A 12,441-nucleotide genomic window follows, 5' to 3' on the forward strand; every position below is an offset into this window, starting at 1 on the left:
CCAGTTTACCGGCTTTCCTGGCGCATATTGTGTTTTCGTGCTTGCTTCACGTAATGCGATCTTAAGCAACTAAGTTTAGTCATTATTATACGCTACCTGCTCAGTGTGTCAAAAAAGAGGGATTAATTATGTTGCCTGCGGTATGCAAGTTGACAAAAGAGTGGCCTCTCGTGCGTCCAGCGAAGCCCTGGGAATTAATGGCTTGTTGAAAAGGTTGATACTTCTCGAGTGAGACCTACTATAGATTTCTTACTATGAGAGTCGTCAATGATCATTTTATGCCGGAAGGAAATCACGGTTTTTAGGCACCTTAGAGTGCCTATTTCTAACTCTGTGGTGCCTAAAATGAAGCTCCAAGAGCCTGTATTATGCTCCTAAATCCAAATTTATAGTGCCAGAAATCTAGCCTCCAGTCATGATACTTCCCATGACCCACCGAAACCAGCAACGAAGGAAATAGCTTTATTTTTATTGTTGTGCACACACGCCCTGCGGCGTAATTTGCATCAAACCTTAAGGACCTGTTTTCTCGATGTAACGCAGGAGCGACCAAAACAAATTATATGTCTATTGGCGAAGGTCAGGCGGACGGCCCGGCTGCTGGCCTAAGTATTGTAGGTGGCAGGCACGGGTCGTCGGAAGGCCTGGACTAGCGACGTGCGGCAAACAGCTCTTCAACCCGACAAACGCGAAACACCTGTCATCCCGCTGAAATGTATTTATACTGGGGCCATTCGCAACTTCCTCAAAGGTCAAGCATGGATTCTCGTGATTTAAGTATCAAAAAGAGAAGGAAGTAACGAGGGGCATTTCGCGTTGCTCAAGCAGACAGAAATAGCCAATCCCCTTCGTAGGTAGGAGCCATGTCTTGAGGGACCAACAACAAAAACAAGGCATATCTGCGATCTGGACCGACGGGTTGCACGTGAGAATCTATATTCTATTTATAACGCACATCGTTGCCTCTAGCTGCTTTTCACTTGTATTGTTCATAGGCTGTCTTTGTCTGTACTTTGTTGCTACACTATGCGTCAGTAGGTACTGCGGTGGAATAAACTGTATTTGTGTGGTCTCTGCCACTTGCGGAAAGAGAGAGAGAGAGAAAAGAAAGTGGCTGTGACATGCACCTGCAATAGCGCCCCCATTGGCACGTAAAATAAGCATCACTGTGTTCCAACATCTTCCACGCCTCTGATTGGTGCTGTAGTTTTGCAAAAGGCCGTAGCTGAGCTGAAAAACTGGACATCTACACCGAAACGGTTACTCTGCGGCCACAATGACAATTGGAGAGCACCTTAATCACACGACCTCCACGACTCGCTCGTGTGAATGTACCTTAAAGGGCAACACCACCGAATTTCCGGCCATGTCAAAGTAATGACAATATTACGTTCCTGAGACCCTCCTGTCACGCGTCTGATACAGAATTTCTCCAAATATTCGTAAGTAATTATAAATGAGCAAAAACTAAAGCGCTGAAACGAAACTGGAACCTGCCCGAGCAGTCGAGAGAACCCCTAGGTGTGACGTAATCGGCAGCACGCCAGTCCGGCAGACACGCAATTCCTGCCGACCTCGCCAGCGTGGAAAACAAAAGCGGCGAAAAGCGGACGCTTCAGAAACCTGTTTTTTATACGTATCTACCATTGTTTGCTTTGTAGTTTCGTTACACACAGACAAAAAAAAATCTGAAAACAGAACATTATCACTATTTCAAAGCGAAGCTTCTTTTGCTTCTACCTTCGACTTTTGAGCTGATGCTACTGTTTCCTTGCACGCAGCGTCGGTAAGGGGTTCCAGCGTGGCATAGCAGGAGTGTCGCACAGAGAAGTCGACGCGAAAACTCATTTGGACCTTTCCTTTGCGTGGCATTTGCACAATGCTCTCTGGAGCTCCCTGAGTGTCGCCACAATAGCCGCTTTACCGCTGTAATTATCCCCCCCCTCCCCTTCAAAAGCATTGCAGAAACTGCAGCGCTTATCTTTATACTAGTTTGCAACTCCAAAGGGGGCGTGGATAGAAATGTAGAGAGAAGGGGGTGAGGAGGCAGAGAATGGGTAGAACCGACGAGGTCGTGAAACGAGTGAACCGCCTCGCCACGGTCACAGTTCCCATAAAGCGGCAGTGGGCGGGAGGGATAAAAGATGACGTGAAAAGGCAAAGAAAGAACACTCGCGGGCAAATTCTGAGAAATAAACTCCGTACAAATTTGTCCTGCGGACAACTGACGCAGCGCGTGCCGACGCAAAGCCACATTAAAGCATTGTAGGGTCTTGGCGACACTACGGAAGCGGTCGCAAGTCAAATCAACACCTCCGTGCCCGCCGCGGTAGCTTGACGGCTATGACACTGCTAAAGGTCGCGGGGTTAATCCCGACTGTGTCAGCTGCATTTCGACGTTAGCGAAATACAAAAACGCGAGTTTATTAGATTAGGTGCACGTTAAAGAACACCAGGGCATTAAAATTATTCCGGAGTCCCCCATGCTATGGCGTGCCTCATGATCCAATCGTAGTTTTGGCACGTACAGCACCAAGTATTCAATTAAATTTTATTTCTACGGCCAAGATGCGATGCTCCATGTGGGACACTGATAAAGCACAACCTCTCAGAGATTATGAACAATGGCGCACAAAGCCTCAAGCAGAAACGTCTTCTTGTGTGTTCTGAGTACTACGCAGAGAAACAGCAGTGGTGCACGCGAGGCAACATTTAACATCCACTAACCGCTCTCGTCTTGGACTAAACGTGGATGAAATTGCACATTCACCGTCAACGTCACCGCTAACTATCGTCAATCAAGGCAAACAGCATAGAAAGCTTCGCTTCCAGCTGTTCCATGCAGCGATTCCAGGGATCTGCATATGCTTTTTTGTCAACAGAGCAGGATATTTGAATAAAAACAAAGTAATGAGAACTCCTACTTGCGCACTATTGATTATACACTCTGATAGCATGTGACCTGACATGTAAGATAAGCCTCCACAGCGGCCATAGTTGTAAATGTGACTGATGCACGTTACCTGAGAGCGTCACCACAGTGGCTAATTACGAATCTCATCTGGACACCTACTCGCGTCTAGCACGGTAGCACACTCTCTGCTTTGTTCGCGACAGAACACGCCACAGGAAACGCCTACGTTGCGTGACTGCCATTCAGACAGGTTGATGACATGGTGTTGACGTGTGCTCGTAAAACACCTGTATAGAGGCACGTGCCAGGAATGAAACACACCCTCGAGAATCTAAGGAAGGAGCCTTGTCGCAACGAGGAAACGGGGAGGTGGTGACCAGAGGATGGGGGAAAGGGGGGGGGGGGGCTATGGCTATTTGTCAACCTAGTCTTGGACTTCACAATAAATAGGAAAGGTCGTTAGATTTAGCATGACGCCTGAGTGGCCCGCAGAATAGTGAAGGAAAATGGCACTGTTCCAATTTGTGAACCGGGTAGGCTTGCTCCCCTGATATGGCAATCGCTCCGTCTCTTTGAGTCAAAGCCATGAGGCATGAAATAACAATGAAGTGAAGGACACAAGGGAAATGAAGTCTTCTTTTAAACGAATTGCAGGAGCGCAACATCATGCGTACTTCATCAAGCTCTTGGACTTCTGCCGCCGTTTTTAAAGAAAGCGATGGTGTCTTGCGCTTTCGCGTTCGTTGTTGTGTGCTGAACACGATAGCTCGTAAGAATGTATACCTTATGCCTCGCATAGACCAGGCTCTATATACGTTACAAGGTGTCGAGTGTTTTCTAGTTTCAACTTGCGCTCAGGATATTTGAAAATTCCTGTGCATGAGCTTGATAATGTAAAGAGTGTGTTTGCTACTCCTGGTGCTCTTTTTCGAGTTTAGTGTAAAACTTTTAGGTTATGCAATGCGTCAGAGCATCATTTGCACAAAGGATAAATACATTGCTCCCTGCCCCCCCCCCCCCCCCCCCCCCCAAAGAAAAGGCCTCACTAGCTTCAAGCTAGGCTCCTTAAGTACGCAGCTTTCTTCCCCTGAACTATCAGAGCCGTTCTGTGTTGACGGAACCACCATGGAAACTTCCTTTCTGATCGATCGTTACATCAGTGCCTGGTTTCAAAAGCAAAATTAACACTCCAAGACCAGGGCTGACGTGTTTCGCTCTACAGCGCATTCATAACTGCTCGCCCTCTTATATGCACCGATGATTCTGCCATACCTGCATCACCTCCCATTGGTGTCTGGACTCCGTCAAAGTATTTTATCATCTATGCCACACTCAGCCACCGGACTTTAGCTATAGTTAGTGAACTAGCTGCGGGTTTTTTTTTTGTATTCAGGAGCAATGAGCTCAATAACAGTTTATCTTGGCTGACTCACGAGCAGCCCTACAATTATTTTAATCGCTATGTGCGGCGGACCAGCTTGTCAACGACATGAGATGCCTTAATATTAAGCGTTCTAAATGCATCACAGCCATTGGGTAACAGTGTTGCCTGTCCACTCTCGAATACATGGCCATGTTCACGATGACCACCTTCCTAGAACTGCACATGGCAATTAGGCTGACTCAGTTTTACTACCATTTTCCAGAAAATACAGCCTAGCTTTTGTGTTTTGCGTCGCGTGGCGTTCAGAGGATTTAGTGGAGTGCGACGCGAACACGCCATACCGAGCCCTTTAGAAGAGAGGCCAGCCTTATGAGGTGAACATTTCGCGTGGCCTGAGTCGACAAGACCAAGGATTCCATCGCCGCATCAAGCTCAATGTAACAAACGCCAATTAATTTAAATGCAAACTCTAGTTACAAGACTCGCCGCTGTGTTCAATATGCAATATTCCGCAAGTCTTCCAGCACATTTTATTGGAGTGCAGTCAATGTTCATCATACATACACACACACACACACACACACACACGCACATACATACATACGCACGCATACATACATACATACATACATACATACATACATACATACATACATACATACATACATACATACGTACGTACATACATACATACATACATACATACATACATACATACATACATACATACATACATACATACATACATACATACATACATACATACATACATACATACAACATACATACATACATACATACATACATACATACATACATATATGCATACTCTGAAGGCTACGTTACCTTTGCACCACGACTCTAGCCTAAAACAGCGGGACATTCTTGGCCCGTGCCTAACATTGCTGGCACAATGAGTGCAATGAAAGTGCTACTAACATTTTTGTGAACTGCAGGCCCCTATCATGCTTTAAGATGTGTATCAGTAGGTGCGTGCCGATAGGCTGTTCGTTTATTTGTCATTTAGTGTGTGGCCTCTGTGTTTTTCTGCTCACTGTGCACCTAATATCTTCCACGCAGCCCCTGGACTAACATGCCACGCCATCTGCCAGGCTAACATCTCTAGCTTTCATTAAAGACACCTCTCTCTCTCTTCCTATATTTAAAACCAAATTACCAGGAGTAGTCATCACCAGAAAATGATGATGATAACTCCTATGATTTCTTCATCTTATTAGTAAATACTGAGAATGTTCTAAGTGGCGCAGATTAGACACCTTCACGAAGGCCTGTGTGAAAAATAACCGTTTCAGACGTACGCAGCGGTAAAAGAGACAAAGGGATAGTTTACAAAAATCAATCCTTCCGTCCTGAGTCATTGTCCTTTATTAAGTTAAAATGCCTCAAATGTCAGTGCACCTTCCCGCGGGGCGATATCTTGCATATGGCGTTTTAGAAAAGCATGAACACTGTACTGTAAGCGAGAATAGACTGTCCATGTTCAGGTACTCATTTTTTCTCGTTGCGTAAACACTTACACTTACACTACACAGCAGACCGCTTATTGCTTAGCTATAGCGCATGTAAGCGAGTAAATTTGTTCACCCTACCTCGAAAGCTTGGCCTTACCTGTTAACGCCCAATTTGTTCGGGAAACGTGAGAGCTCCCGGTCTTGGCGAGTCACCGCGTTAGAATAAAAGCCCCATTTTTATTCAAGGGGGAGCCTTTCTTTTTATTATTTCGCTGACCTAATGCGTGATCGGTGAAGCACATTTTCCGGAAAATTTAATTCTTTAATTGTTTATGCGTTGCCTGCATACATACATGCACTAATTAGCCTCAACGATGAAGGCTCGGCTGACTGCTCACTGCTAAGATATTGCGTGGAATACAGTGCGAATGCATTTCAATCTGCATTGTGGCAGTATTCTTTACGTTTTTCAGTAACGTACAGTAGTAAACGTGCAGAAAATAAGGGCGGTCTTTTATGCCACCAAAATTGTGGTGAATTCAAGAAAAAGCAACGGCTGCACTTAAGAGCATCGGCAGTCCACAAGTCCCGCATAGATTAAAACAGTAAGAACAAAAAAATTCAGCTAAACATAAAAAAACTACGGGTATGGTATTGGTATGACTCGGTTTAAATTTGGGTGCCTGTGATAAAGTTACGCACATATTCACAGAAAGTATTACCACATAAATCTCGATGACAACTTGTTACAAGAGCCTCCGTTATTAAGTGATAGTGACTCTATTCACTTCGTGGACTCGTCATGAACTTCAGCGAAGAAACGGATCTCTTATCGCGAATCCCCTACATTGCTGCGTGAGTAACGCATAGCACGCTTCGTATATGACTCGCAAGAATATTACACCACAAGTCGGTAACAGGCTACCTATAGTCGAGGAAAAAGGAAGGCGCGAGTAATTTGCAGGGGACAGCGCTGATTGGATCTCCAGATTCCCGCCGAGCGCCAAGCTATTAGTTGTGCTCGCTTCCTCTATCCCTTTCACTGTTCATTAAGTGTTTGTTACCTAAGCGGTGTCAGCATCCGCGTTTCCTTGTTCGCATTAATTACATTTTTTTCTTCGTGCGTGTTACCGGTCTTCCAATCGAATACTAGAGCAAATGGATGACGCAGCTGTGAAATGAACCCTACACGCGCGGCTCTACCTTCGTACAACGGGAACGAAAACTTGATGGACACTTCCATTCTTGACACATTTTAGCGCGAAAAAAGGAAAAGTGCAATAAGCTATCCTGTAGCGTCTTCATAACACGGTATTTGTATTGCTAAGACAAGTTTTCGTATTTCCTTGAATATCTTACGTTGATGACATTGTGGCGACACACTCCGCGCATATTTCGGCGCACCCTCCGTCTTCTTATCATCTGGCCCAGCAGAACACAGCTGCACGCTGGACTGCGTGACCGATAACACACAGCGCCACCGCCGCGTCACCCGAGGTATGCGTCACCGACGGTGGCTATACAAACAGGCTGCCTGGCTGAGAAGGAGCGCTTTCTACCTTCCGCTACTGGAGCGAACGTAGAGTTGGTATGCTCGTCCGCTGCCGTCGTTAGTCGAATAAAGAGTCGTTACGTTTTTATGTTGGGATTCGTCCTTCGGCAGACACGACGTCGCACAACATCGTATGTTACGCCTCTGGTGACCAGCAAAAGTGCGTCACCAATAAAAATTCCGCAGAACTCATGTCACGATGAACGTCGATGTTAATGCGATTAGCCTTAAAGCAATATGTATCGAAAAACCCCATTTCAACCTTCAGAAACGCGTCATGTAGGAGACACGTATGCAGCTGGTCTGCTCTGTCGCGCATTACGTGGGTTCATTGAAAAGCAGCACATACCAAGTTGGACATACCCAGTGACCCAAATTGGCATATAAAAGAAGGCTCACTGAAGTGTGAGATGTACCTAGTTTCAGATTCCCAGTGATCCAAGACGGGGTGAAACAGGTTCACTGAAGAGCGGCACATAAGCACTGGCACATACCTAGTTACATAGGTTGGCGTGTAACGGGCCAACTAAAGAACGGCGCATACCCTATCTCACGTACCGCTGACTCAATTTAGGCCGACGATTAGTTAGGAACCCGGTTCCCTAACCGCAGCAGCCCGGCGCTCTAACCATGATGAGACAAAACACGCGCCTGCGTATGAATCACCACGCCAAGAGTGTATACAGACGACCCGCTGCACCGAGACGACATATGCAGAAAATCATGACCGCCAATACGGAAGAATTTGAGCGCTGGCAAACTTTTAACGAATGAATCAGTCGCTTCGTACTGTGTTTACTCTATGCTGCTGCAAAGAGTAAACAGACACGAGACTGCTATAGACAGATTGCTACATATACATATGAGACTGATATAGAAACAGACGAGACTACACACTCGTCTGTGGAGTATGGTGTTCGTACTCTGCGTGTAATGCAATGCGTTGTTGTGCGCCTTCCTCTTCCTCTGTCCCTTTTAGTGGCGCAGCATTCAAGTACTCGAAACCGGGTTAGCCTGTGGCGTCGGTTCATGCGTTCGTCCTTTTCGTTACGCTGATGACAGCCTCTGCCTCGTCACTGACGACAAGCTGCCTCGTCGTTGCTAGGTTCACCACCGCCATGGGGTCAAGAGAAAAATTGGCAGGCCGAGATGGCAGTTATTGCTTACGCAATTCGAAACACTCATGATGTGTAGAGAAAGGTCATACAATGTAAGAAATGTTGTATAGCAAAGCGGTTACGTGGAGATTATAAGCTGTAGTAGGTATATTTATAATAAGTAAGGCAGAATGTCCCTAATGGCAGGAAATAAGGCTGAAAGCGAACTAAACCCCAGTGGTACATACCCAGTACCCCTATGACTCATAATATTAAACGGCACTATCACTGGTATCGGCCCGACTAAACGGCCAGATACGGCTCAACCCCGCAGAAACGTGGCTGCACTCAGAAAATAATGATTCGAATCACAAAAACTGCCCTCAGTCGCCACCACAGAGACTCAAACGTACGTCAACACAGCATTGTGCATTTGTGCGCGCTAGCAACTAAGCTGTTGAGCAACAATAAGACTAGAAAATTACTGCAATTACTGCAAGCCCTGGACCTCGGAGACCAGTGCATGATGCGAAATTGTGACCCCGCGGCATGATACGCGTAGTGGGCTGCAATCTTTTCGTAGCCAACAGGTTCCGTCGTGTACATAGGAGCAGTAATGTTTTGCACAACCTCTCACGACAATGCGAGCTAACATTATCAAGCTTCCGTTGTAGATTTACCCGCCTTCATTTTATGTTGATAGATCTGGTTCAGAATAATTTACCACTACTCTTTCTCTAAACAATTCGCAAATATTCACTATTACTTACTTTTTTTTTTGCCACCGCTGGTCCTCCCTCCGCCGATTGTTTCTCCCTATATCCGACTAATAATCTCGGTTTATCAGAACACCAAGCATATTGGTGCGTAGTCTTCTGCAATGTGTTCGTAGACAACAGGTTCCGTCGCGCATTATCGCACTCAGTAGGAGCTACAACGCACGACTGTTTTGCCACGCGCATTTGCATTATACCTCGTACTGAGCCCATAGGCAATGCCTTGCTTGACGTCCAGATACACAAAGTGCCATGTCATATGGTCATTGCACGAAGGTGGAGAGCTGACACTTTCTGCACGTTACTTTCTGTCTATATATCTTTTCGGGATCTAAAACTACACTTCTCTGCTTTTTGTATGTGTTTTTTTTTCAACACAGATTAAATTTAAATCTCCTTTCTCATTTATGCATGTCTTGTAAGCTAGCAAATAAATGAATAGAAAATAGGCCCATGTCCATCGAAGATAGCACAGCGAAGAGTAGTGAACGCACTTGAAGATTTTTATAAAGAAACAGGCACCCTTATGAAGTACAAGGTACGCTGAAGTACACTGAATAATCACACGATGTTACTATAACTATCTTCTATTATTTGTAATTATTAGTGCTTGTGTACTGCGCATTATACTTTATTTTTTATTATGTGCGTGCATTATTTTAGCACTGTGTAATTTCTCATCCGTTTATATGCCCACCAAAGTCCACATCCCGGCCGTTTGTGTGCGTTTATGATTTTGTTTACGAACTCATTGTGATGCAACTTGCATTTCACTTTTATATTGTTATGTTCATGGGCGTATATGACTGTTCTGCTGATTTCTGACCATATGAAGTGATTTGCTTGCATTTTCTTGCATATTTTTTATATTGTTGTTTCCGCTTTGAGGGAAGGAGTAGCCGTTACCGCTATAAGGGGACTACGCCTCTTTCTTTTATTTTGATTTCAATAAAAAAAATAGAAAATAGTAAATACACTCACTTCCCTCAGTATATCAGGCACATTTTGTAAGCTTCACATATAGTCACAATTCCAGCAGAACAACAAGGATTCCTTTCACAACGAAAGATCTCTAATGCGCAGATTTCATTGCTGCTTGTCGCGTTTTCTTCTCTTCTGGAGCCATAATTCACTACTCCCAACTAGGTGGGCAGCACCCTCGAACACGTTCTTTCTTTCCTTCGAATGCTTCTTTCGCCCAACCTGTTGCTTTTTTACCATCGCCGGCCATTGCTGTCACACAATCGCCCCGCCTCTCCTTTCCCATTATTTCCCTCCGTTCGAAGACGCAGTCACCAGACTCGAGTCTTCGCGCACCGATTCTCGCACTGTTGTCCAGGGACAGGCGCGTCGTAATCGGCCACCGCTCGATCGGGCTTTGTTCTCTGCATCATGCGCGGCACCGCGGTTGTTGGCCATTGTTACGACTGACGGAGACAGAGCTGCCTTGGGGGCCTCAGTGCACAACAGCGCTTAGAGGACTGAGCCCGCGTCGATCATAAAGCCACTCGTGGCCTAGATTCCCAGCGGAGCTTCGCGTCTGCCTGGTGTCACTTTGACGATCGCCGCAGCTTGACGGGCCTTGTGCATTTCCCTTGGCTTTGCTAGCGATAAAACGAGCTGCGAAGCGCATGGGCAGGCAATATGCAAACTCGCCAAAGTACGCCAAGCTCAAACCGTAAGCATATGTGCAGTGGCTGACGAGCGACCATGTATTTCTTGTTTAATCTGGTGCCAGGAACAGAGAACACACTACCCTACCCTACTGCCGTGCGCTTACGTTCGGTAACGATGCCTATTTCGGATGGCGTAAAGCCAGATTTTGGCAACGACTGATCAGTGAAAACTAATGGCTGTACATCGAAAAGTGTGGTGGGCTGGTTGTTGCAGCATAGTTTCAAACTGTGAGGACAAGCACATAGACAAAGCACAGAAAGAATGGCGACACACACGGAACGATTTATTTGGGACCCTTGTCCGTTTGCTTCGTCTAGGCACTGGTATTCCAGAGTGTGGGTGTAGGCCAGTTCGTTATTCATAATTTTGGGAATTTTCTGCATGAGAACACGAGACTAGAAGAAAGGGACTATACTAACCGCTTCGTGTTGTCCCTTTCTTCAAATCTAGTTTTCTTGCGGTAACTTCCGAAAATCAGGTATTCCAGAATCTGAAGGATACGAAGTCAATCGAAAATCGAAATTGGCTGCTGCTGAGTCAGAAGCCATCTATTCTTTAAGCAAGGTACATGTAGCCGCAGTGGGGTACAATGTGAAACGTCTTGTGTGAACAGTGCAGAGTGCATGGGCCCTATGCTACAGAAATGAAGTAACCAAGAACACAAGTTGCATTTATTAGAACGCTAACGTGCCCAGCTTACGTTACACCTAGTGTTACGGTGTAATTTTACAATCGTGGTTGCTTCCTACACGTAGTGGGCCCGCCGTTGTCAAATGTGGGAAGCTCGAATTGGCTTGCTGTCTTGGTCTGTTGCACTTACTGTCCGAGTTTCATTACGCAATTTCCTGACTCTGCGTGGGGAACGCGGGGTTCCATGGCCGAGCAAGAGCGAAATAAATGAAAAAAGGTGCACGTTTGTAGGCACTATATCTGCCGGTAACCACAGAGTTGAGTTTCAAGGATTATACCTACTGTGGCTCAGTAAGCTCTCTCAAACGCAACCCATCCCGCTCGGATCTACGTCTGTACTACCCAGCTTGGCCTCTGTGAACTCCAAGTGAAAGTCTAAATTTAGCTCCAGTTTCCTCTTGCTTGAAGCGACAACGGCGCATTTGTGGAAACGAGACATGCATGGTGGAGTAATGGCTTCATTGTTCTACTTAACGAAAGCAATGTAAGGCTCCTAGAGTAGTGCGGCTGCAGAATATATAAGCCCTATTGTGATAACTGGCTTCGTTACATACGTTTATAGCAAGCGACCCCCTCTGACCGATGTTAAAAACGTTTCACGGCAAAATAGATTCAATTTGACCGCCCTACAAAAAGCTAGCTCTCACAGTATAAGCATTCCCTGCACGATAAAAATAATGAGTAGGATGAAAATAATAGAACACCGAACAAGAAGCCCGTAGGGGACAAACGCAGCGAAAGAAGGCAAACTATAGTTAATGTGCTGCTGTCACTGCTATGAGTAAGATACATTAGCTCACTAAATTTGCGTAGAAGCACTGATGCTTCTACGCGAGTAACAAAGCTCCGGCCGTAAAGAAGGCCCGGCTAAACCAACGC

The sequence above is a fragment of the Dermacentor andersoni genome, chromosome 4 (genome assembly GCF_023375885.2).
Source record: "Dermacentor andersoni chromosome 4, qqDerAnde1_hic_scaffold, whole genome shotgun sequence".
Classification (NCBI taxonomy): Eukaryota; Metazoa; Arthropoda; class Arachnida; order Ixodida; family Ixodidae; genus Dermacentor; species Dermacentor andersoni.